The sequence below is a fragment of the Crocodylus siamensis genome, unplaced genomic scaffold, assembly GCF_052110815.1.
Source record: "Crocodylus siamensis isolate JL-2025a unplaced genomic scaffold, ASM5211081v1 HiC_scaffold_294, whole genome shotgun sequence".
NCBI lineage: Eukaryota > Metazoa > Chordata > Crocodylia > Crocodylidae > Crocodylus > Crocodylus siamensis.
Genome location: NW_028324704.1, coordinates 1 through 8,389, shown reverse-complemented (window position 1 = coordinate 8,389; position 8,389 = coordinate 1). Strand labels below are relative to the sequence as shown.

Genomic DNA, 8,389 nt, shown 5'->3' with positions numbered 1-8,389 from the left:
ATGGCATCCCGGCTCCGGCTCCCGGCCGAGAGCGCCGCCGGCGGCGCGGGACCGACGCGGTTGTGGCCGCGAGATCTCGTCCGGGCTCCCGCACCGCCCGCAGCCGTGCGGGGAGCCGGGCAGTGTCCCCCCCCCCCCGCCGCCCGCCCGGGGAGCCGGGAGCGCCGCCGCAGTGCCGCGGGGGCACGGCTGTGTGGTGGCGGGCGGGGGGGCGGATAGTGCGGGTGCGTTTGTCCTGCCCGGGGGAGACGACCGCACCCAGCGGCGGGGCCGGGAGATCAGAGAGAAAAGGAGAAAAAAGGGAAGAGGAGGGCGGGATGCAGACTCGGACGTGTGGAGACGCAGGTGACTTACAAATCCGATCTTTGCACACGCACACACACAAACACACTCTCTCCCACTCTCTCTTTTCTTTGGGTAAATCCAGTATCTTATTCGACCAACTCAAGGAGTTGGGAAAGTCCTTCTTAGCAAGCTGTTCGGACAGGGATTGATTCCTCACATGCACAGATCTTCACTTTGGCTCTAAAAATCATGTAATTTAAATGATTACTTATTATTTTCACTTCCATTAAAACAAATACCATTTAAAAAAATCAACCCAAACCTCAATTCAAGTGGTATGGATGAGAAAAAAAAAAGTGTTTATCTTAAAACAGAATATAAAAACGGAAGAATAAATTATCAGGACTATTATAACATCACAGAAAATCTGTGCATGCAATCATAGACTCAGTGAGTGGGAAGGGACCCAGACAGATCATCGAGTCCGACCCCCGCCGTGGGCAGGAAGGCGCACTGGGGGTGGAGGGGTCATGAGACCCCAGCCAGGTGCCTGTCCAGTCTCCTCTGGAAGATCCCCGGGGAAGGGGAGAGCACCCCCTCTCTGGGGGCCTGTTCCAGGCTCTGGCCACCCTTACCGTGAAGTCGTTCTTCCTAATATCCAACCTCAACCTCTCCTCCCTCAGCTTGTGGCCACTGTTCCTGGTGACTGCAAGGGGGCCCTGGGGAACAGACTGTCCCCGAGTCCCTGCTGCTGGCCCCGGATAAGGCTGTAGCAGCCACAAGATCCCCCTCAGCCTCCTCTTGCGGAGACTGAAGAGATTCGGGTCCCTCAGCCTCTCCTCATAGGGCTGGCCACGGAGGCCCCAACCATACGAGTGGCCTCGTGTGTACCCTCTCCAGGTTCCCCACGTCCCCCCGAAGTGCGGTGCCCAGTAGTGGACACAGGACTCCAGCCGCGGCCTGACCGGCGCCGCACGAGGGGGAGCAAGACCTCTCTGGCCCTGTCAGTGATGCCGCTGTTGCTGCAGGACAGGGTGCGGTCGGCTCTGCCTATTGCTTCGTCGCGTTGGCGACTCACATTCATCCTGGAGTCAGTCCTGACTCCAAGATCCCTCTCTGCCTCTGTGCTGCCGAGAGGGGCAGCCCCGAACCTATACCGTAATGCTGGTTCCCTCTCCCCAGGTGCAGCACCCTGCACTTGTCCTTGTTGAACCGCATCCTGTTCAGATCCGCCCACGTCTCCAACCTATCCAGCTCTGCCTGGACGCGGTCCCTGCCTGCCGGGGTATTCACTTTACCCCCCAGCTTGGTGTCATCAGTGAACTTGAGCGGGGTGCTCTCCACCCCCTCATCCAGGTCGCTGATGATGTTGAACACCACCGGCCCCAGGACCGAGCCCTGGGGGACTCGGCTGCCCACACCCCCCAGGTCGACATCGACCCGTCCCCCCCACCTCTGGGTGCGCCCCTGGAGCCAGTCTGCCACCCGTGTGACCGTGCATTCGGCAATGCCGCAGCCCCTCAGCTTGCCCACCAGAACTGGGGGGGACACGGTGTCGAAGCCTTCTGGGAGTCCAAGAAGACAACATCGGACTTCCTCCTTCCCATCTAGGGTCTTTGTTCCCCGGTCATAGGAAGAGACCAGGTTGGTCAGGCAGGATCGGCCTGGCACGAACCCGTGCTGGTGACCCCTCAACATCCCTTCCCCTGCAGGGCTCTCACAGATGTGGCCCTGATCATTTTTTCAAAGACTTTCCCCAGGACAGAAGTGAGGCTGACTGGCCTGGAGTTGTCAGGCTCTTCCTTCCTCCCCTTCCTGAAAAGAGGGACCACACTGGCCCTTTTCCAGTCCTCAGGGACTTGGCCCCAGCACCAGGAGTCCTCGAACAGCCGTGCCAACGGCTCCGCGATGACACCAGCCAATTCCCTCAGCACCCGCGGATGAAGGTCATCCGGGCCCGCCGACTTGGACACATCTAAGCCCTCCAGGTAATCCTGAACTAGGTCTGAACTAGCAGTCGGGGGCTCGCAGCCTTCCCGGCCTCTCTACGCTGTCACCCGAGAGCGCCCCGGTGTCAGCGGACAGGGACACGGAGGCAAAGAGCTTGTTGCAGAGTTCGGCCTTCTCTCGCGCCTCCGTCACCACCTGCCCTGCCCCGCCCCGTAGGGGTCCGATGTTACCCCGAGGCTTCTTCTTGCTACCTGTATACTTGAAGAAGGCTGTTTTCTTATCCTTAATCCCAGAAGCTAATCTAAGCTCCAGTGCTGCTTTCGCCTTCCTCACCAAATCCCTACAAGCTCGGGGCAGGGAGGTGTACTCCTCCTGGGTCCCTGCCCCTGCTTCCACCGCCAGTACGCTTTTTTCTTTGCCCTCAGGCCAGCCTGGACATCCGTGCTCAGCCATGGAGGTTTCTTGGGCCCTTTTCCCTCCTTCCTGCACAGAGGAATTGCATCCTGCTGCGCCCCAAGGATAGCCTCCCTGAGGACGCACCACCTTTCCTGGACCCCCAGACTAGCTACCCCGGGCTCCGAGTGCCTCCCTGACTACTGCCCTGAGCACAGCGAAGTTGGCTTTCCTAACGTCAAGCATTTGCGCTGAGCTAGTTCCCCTCCCCGCCTTCCTCTGAATAGCAAACGGGATCATTTCATGATCACTGTCCCCAGCCTCCCTTGTGCTAGCACCTCCCGCACCAGGTCGTCCCCAGAGGCAACACCAGATCCAGTACGGCGTTTCCCTCGTGGGGACGAGCACCTCCTGCACGAGGTGCAGGTCCTGGACGCACGTCAGGAGCCTTCGTGAGGGGCTCGACCTGGCCGCCTGCTCCTCCCAGTTGATGGCAGGGTAGTTCATATCCCCCATGAGCACAACATCCCTTGCACGCCCGGCCTTCCCCAGCTGCCTGGAGAATTGCACATCCAGCTCTTCCTCCTGATGTGGTGCCTGTAGTAAACCCTACCACCAGCTCCCTCCCCCCGCCCTCCTTGGAGCTTGACCCACAGGGTCTCAGTGAAGCCTTCCTCTGGTCCCACTTGGAAGTAGAGCTGGTATACTGGTCCCTGACACAGAGCGCAACCCCCCCACACACCTTTTTCCCCTTCCCATCTCTTCTAAACAACCTAGAGCCCTCGATGTCTACTGCCCAGTCAAAAGCTTCATCCCACCATGTCTCCACCAGGCCACCCAGGTCGATTTTACTACTTGCAAGGAGGAGACCAAGCTCCTCCTGCTTGTTCCCCAGGCGTCTTGCATTAGTGAAGAGACACTTAATCCCCCCAAGGAAGCCCTGGGCACCCCCCGCCCCTTCCTGAGAGACAACTCGTCCCTTGGTGTATACCTGAGCTCTTACCTGGGCAGGTCCTACACCTGCTGAGTTGTCTCTTGCTCCCGTGGATCCCCGTCCCCCGATGAACTTAGTTTAAAGCCCGGCGGAGGAGGTCAACTAGCCTGTAAGAAAACAAACCCTTACCTTTGGGGGGGAGATGGAGACCATCACACCCCAGGACGCCCTCTGCTCTGAAGTGTGGGTCATGGTCCAGGAAGCCAAATCCGGCGTAACGATACCAACTCCGGAGGCACCGGTTCACCTCACAGATGCAGGCGCTCTGCCACTGACGTGAGGTGAACGTGGATGCAGGGGGAGCAGTGGACATCGTCTTTCTGGACTTTCGGAAGGCCTTCGACACTGTCTCTCACCCCGTTCTTGTTAAGAAAAACTGGGGGCTGTGGTGTCGACCCCCACACAGTCAGATGTGTCACCAACTGGCGGGAGAGCCGCACCCAGAGAGCGGTGGTGGATGGGTCCTTCTCGCCCTGGAAGGACGTGGGCAGTGGGGTCCCCCGGGGCTCGGTCCTCGGGCCCGCACTGTTCAACATCTTCATCAGTGACTTGGACGAGGGGGTAAAAAGCACGTGTTCAAATTTGCTGATGACACTAAGATGTGGGGGGATGTGGGCACGCTAGAAGGGAGGAATAGGCTGCAATCAGACCTGGACAGGTTACAGGGGTGGGGGGATGAGAACAGGATGGGATTCAACACTGACAAGTGCAAGGTGCTGCACCTGGGAAGGAAGAACCAGCACCATACCTACAGGTTGGGGACCTCCCTTCTTGTCAGGGCACGAGGCAGAAAAGGATCTTGGAGTCATCATTGACTCCAAGATGAACATGGGCCGGCAGTGTGGGGACGCGGTCAGGAAGGCCAACCGCACCTTGTCCTGCATCCACAGATGCATCTCGAGCAGGTCCAGGGAGGTGATCCTCCCCCTCTATGCGGCACTGGTCAGGCCGCAGCTGGAGTACTGCGTCCAGTTCTGGGCACCGCACTTCAGGAGGGATGTGGACACCATGGAGAGGGTCCAGAGGAGGCCACTCGCATGGTCAGGGGGCAGCAGGGCAGGCCCTACGAGGAGAGGCGACGGGACCTGAACCTGTTCAGCCTCCACAAGAGAAGGCTGAGGGGGATCTAGTGGCCTGTTACAGACTAGTCAGGGGGGACCAGCAGGCACTGGGGGAGTCCCTGTTCCCCCGAGCACTGCCAGGAGTGACCAGGAATAACGGTCACAAGCTGGCAGAGGGGAGATTTAGACTAGACATCAGGAGGCGCGACTTCACGGTCAGGGCGGCTAGGGTCTGGACCCAACTTCCAAGAGAAGTGGTGCTGGCTCCTACCCTGGGGGGGTTTAAGAGGAGGATGAACACCTTGCTGGGGTCGTTTGACCCCAGTCTCTTTCCTGCCATGGCAGGGGGTCGGACTTGATGATCTGCTCCGGTCCCTTCCGACCCGACCAACTATGAAACATGGAGACATAAACACACTCACCATGCCATGAACACAGATGCATGCACGCACACACACGGACAGACACATGCACACATGCAGATGGGTGTGTCCCTGCCATGAACACACACACACGGACAGACATGCATATGCACATGCAGAGGCACACACTGGCTTACCATTTGACATGTCTTCCCCTCTTTTCATTTAAAGCTGCTTCCGCTTCCTTTTCTGGCCACAAAGAGTCGTTTGAGAGCGGCAATCCTGCTTGGGTAGACTGGACGACGGGAGCAACTAGGAATGACGGGAGCAGAGCTTCACGAAACGTTCCCAACCAAGCGTGCAAAACTTTCTTAGTTTGGGATTTCATTACAAGCTCAAAACACAGACCACACAGCTCAGAAGGTTTCTTAATTGTACAAAGTGATTTGGGGCCAAATCCTGCCACACTTGTACAAACAACACTCCTATCAAGTCACATCTGAGCAAGGACTTGACAGTCCACACCCTTTGTGTTGGTTCACTTTCTTCTGAACAGACCTTGCCCCTGCCTTTGAGCACAGGGCGGCAGCCTTCCTCTGACACCGACTGGACCTTGCGACCCAGCCACCCGGGCTGCGCAAGTCTCTGCCCTCTCCCGCAGGGACCTGCCCGGTGCCAACCCCTCTGGGGCCAGGGTTGCGTCTCCCCTAGGGTCTGTAGGCACTTCCAGAATAGAAAGTGAAATCCTAAGAGACAGTGACATGCACATTTGTGGTTAAAAGAAGCAAGGGGAACAAGCATGCTTTGTTTGTTCACCCAGAAATTATTGAACCCCAAATAAAAGACCAGATCTGTTCAGTTTTGGGGCAGCATCCCAGTCTCTGTCAATTAATGTAGGCATGATACAGTTAATTCTTTGTTTATACAAATAAGCCTGGCTGTGTGTATATATATACATACATACATACATACACACACACACACACACACATTTATCATATATATGGATGATTAAATTTACCACATCCTCTGAATCCAGACTGAGGTTTTGCTGTACAGCAGAAAGCCGCACTTACTTCCCGAGGACTGTTCTGGACTCGGAGAAATCCTGACTGGCATCTCCTGAACCATTCCAGGTCTCCACATTTCCATGCCTAAATATCAAAATGAATATTTTAGACAGTTATTAAAAGAACAGTCTATGTCGGAAAGGTAAGGCAGTTTATGTCAAAACCTTGCCCAGACAATGAAAAATCAAGATTTCTCTATTCAAACTATTCTTAGAGAAAAAAGAGGAAGAATATCATTCTCTTTACTCCCCTTACTCCTAATGTCATCCGACTAACATTTTATATCAAGTTCATGAATGAATGGACTCCGATTTGACACCCGCTCCAGAAAGACCCACAAGCCTTTGGCCGAGCCCTGTGACGTCCCTGCACGCTCACGGCCCTTACTCTTACCTGCAAACAACTTGGACGCAACATTGGAGAACAAGAACTCGCCCATGGACAGGACTGGGTTAAGTCTGATCTGCACTGAAATGATGGGTTTTTATCCCATTTCCTGGACTTGCTTTTATAAACCTTAGTTCCCTTCACTGGTTAACTGCTGCTTTTCTCCTCCTTGGCCTCTTCAGTCCACTTTCCCCTCGTCTCAGCAGTCCCCCTCTGCCTGCCTCTTCCTCCCCTCTTCCCTCGCCTTTGTATCCAAGTGACTCTATTCCTTTCTGGTCAGTCCTCCTGCTCTCTGCAAGTCCGGTCGCAGCAGCTGAGGAAGGCCGACAAAAGCCTGCACCTCTCTGAACAAGTTAGTCTCTCAGGTGCCGCCCTGCCCTGCCTTGTGCCACCCCTAGCAGTGGGGGGAAGGGAGCAGGGGCCCAACAAACAATCCCTGGATCCTCCAAGTGACTGCACAGCAGAGGTGCTAATGATTTGCAGCAGGCTTTGGGGGCAGGACAGTCAAAAACTCAAGGCAGAATAAAGAGCACTTCTCTACCAGTCTGAACATCGAGATCAAGTAACACTTCATTGCTAACTCCACCTCAGCTTGGATTCCTTGGAAGTCAAAGTGTTTTCTGTTTGAGATGTGGGATATGGTGCCCGTGGACATCAGCGCTCCCAAAAAAACAGTGCCAGAGACAAGAGCCCCTGGTCCATCTCGTCCGGCTCCACCAGGATTTCCCTGAAAACCAAAGCTGTCGGTGTGCTGTCCCTCCACGAGAGCAGAGCTGGAGGAGTATTGCGGCGCAGGGTGAGGAAGGGACGATGCTTTGTGCCTCGGGGCCTGTGAAATCCCTGTTCTGATCCAGCAGAGCCCGATTCATGGAGCAGAGTTGTGCAGGGGGGTAGCGATAGCCTGGATGTGTTAACGCGGGAGTTTTCCAGCCGTGTGTTCGGCGGTTCGGAGGACTGCTTGCCTCCAGCTCTCCTGCCTTTCCACCGAAGGACCAAACAGTCCAGTTTCCTGACTGGGCTCCTTGTCTGAGGAAGCACTGGGATGGGAGGAGGCATTTCCAACCCTGTTTCAGCTGACTTCGTCAAGCTTGATAGAAATACATGCCTCTCATTTAGCTTCTTAAGTATGCCTTCTTCACCACTACTTGAGAGCATTTCTTGCCATGTCCCAGCAGCAAAGGCCATCACAGCTTCCTCCACAGCTCTTGGCTCTTACCTGCTGAGGAGCACGGCTAGGACCTCGCCAGGAGAAGCGAAGGCCCTGTATCCGGAGAAAAATGTGCTCATGGTGATGACATCCTCCAGCAGTGTCTACACAGTTTTGCACGGCCTGTGAAACAAAAGATCACAATCATGACATGCCGGGTGAGCAGCCGCCCTGCTCCGACCCAGTGCAAACCCCACGTCCACCCAGCGCCGGAGCGGGGGGGTCCTTGATCAGAAGTACCTGTCGGCAGAGGAGCTGGAGAACTAAGTCTTGACCAGATGGACTCAAACACGTGTTGTGAAGGAAGAGTGTTAATCCCACTGGTCCAGGCAGATCCCAGAGGTATCCCTGTATTTTGTCTCCCTTTGTCCCTCTTCAAGTTTTACCATTGTGACGCGTGTCGCGTTCTCCGGGGCTCCCCGCGGGCACGTCTCGGCCGCGTCGGCCACACCGCTGCATCAGCCATGGGTGTGAGACCCGGGCTTGGCTCGCACACGACCTGATGGGACTCACGAGGAGGGGCTTCAGCCAGGACTGGCCCCTGCGAGGGTTTCCCTCCAGGACACTGTGACAGCGGATGAGGAAAGGGACTCCAACAACAGCTCCCAACTCACACCATTTCTTGTCCGTGCACAGAGAGCAGACGGCCCAGGTCCATCTCACACGTGTCCCCTGCGGTG

General features: G+C 56.2%; 1 long non-coding RNA gene across 1 annotated transcript; it reads right to left on the bottom strand.

Moving 5' to 3' along the window:
* Window positions 1-351: 351 nt before the first annotated feature.
* LOC149851742 (uncharacterized) lies at window positions 352-8,380 on the bottom strand. The gene is made up of 4 exons (XR_016439555.1): window positions 6,509-8,380; window positions 6,122-6,199; window positions 5,243-5,357; window positions 352-3,729 (listed from the first exon to the last, which is right to left on the bottom strand). It is a non-coding gene; the product is annotated as an uncharacterized LOC149851742 (long non-coding RNA).
* Between the last annotated feature and the right edge of the window lie 9 nt (window positions 8,381-8,389).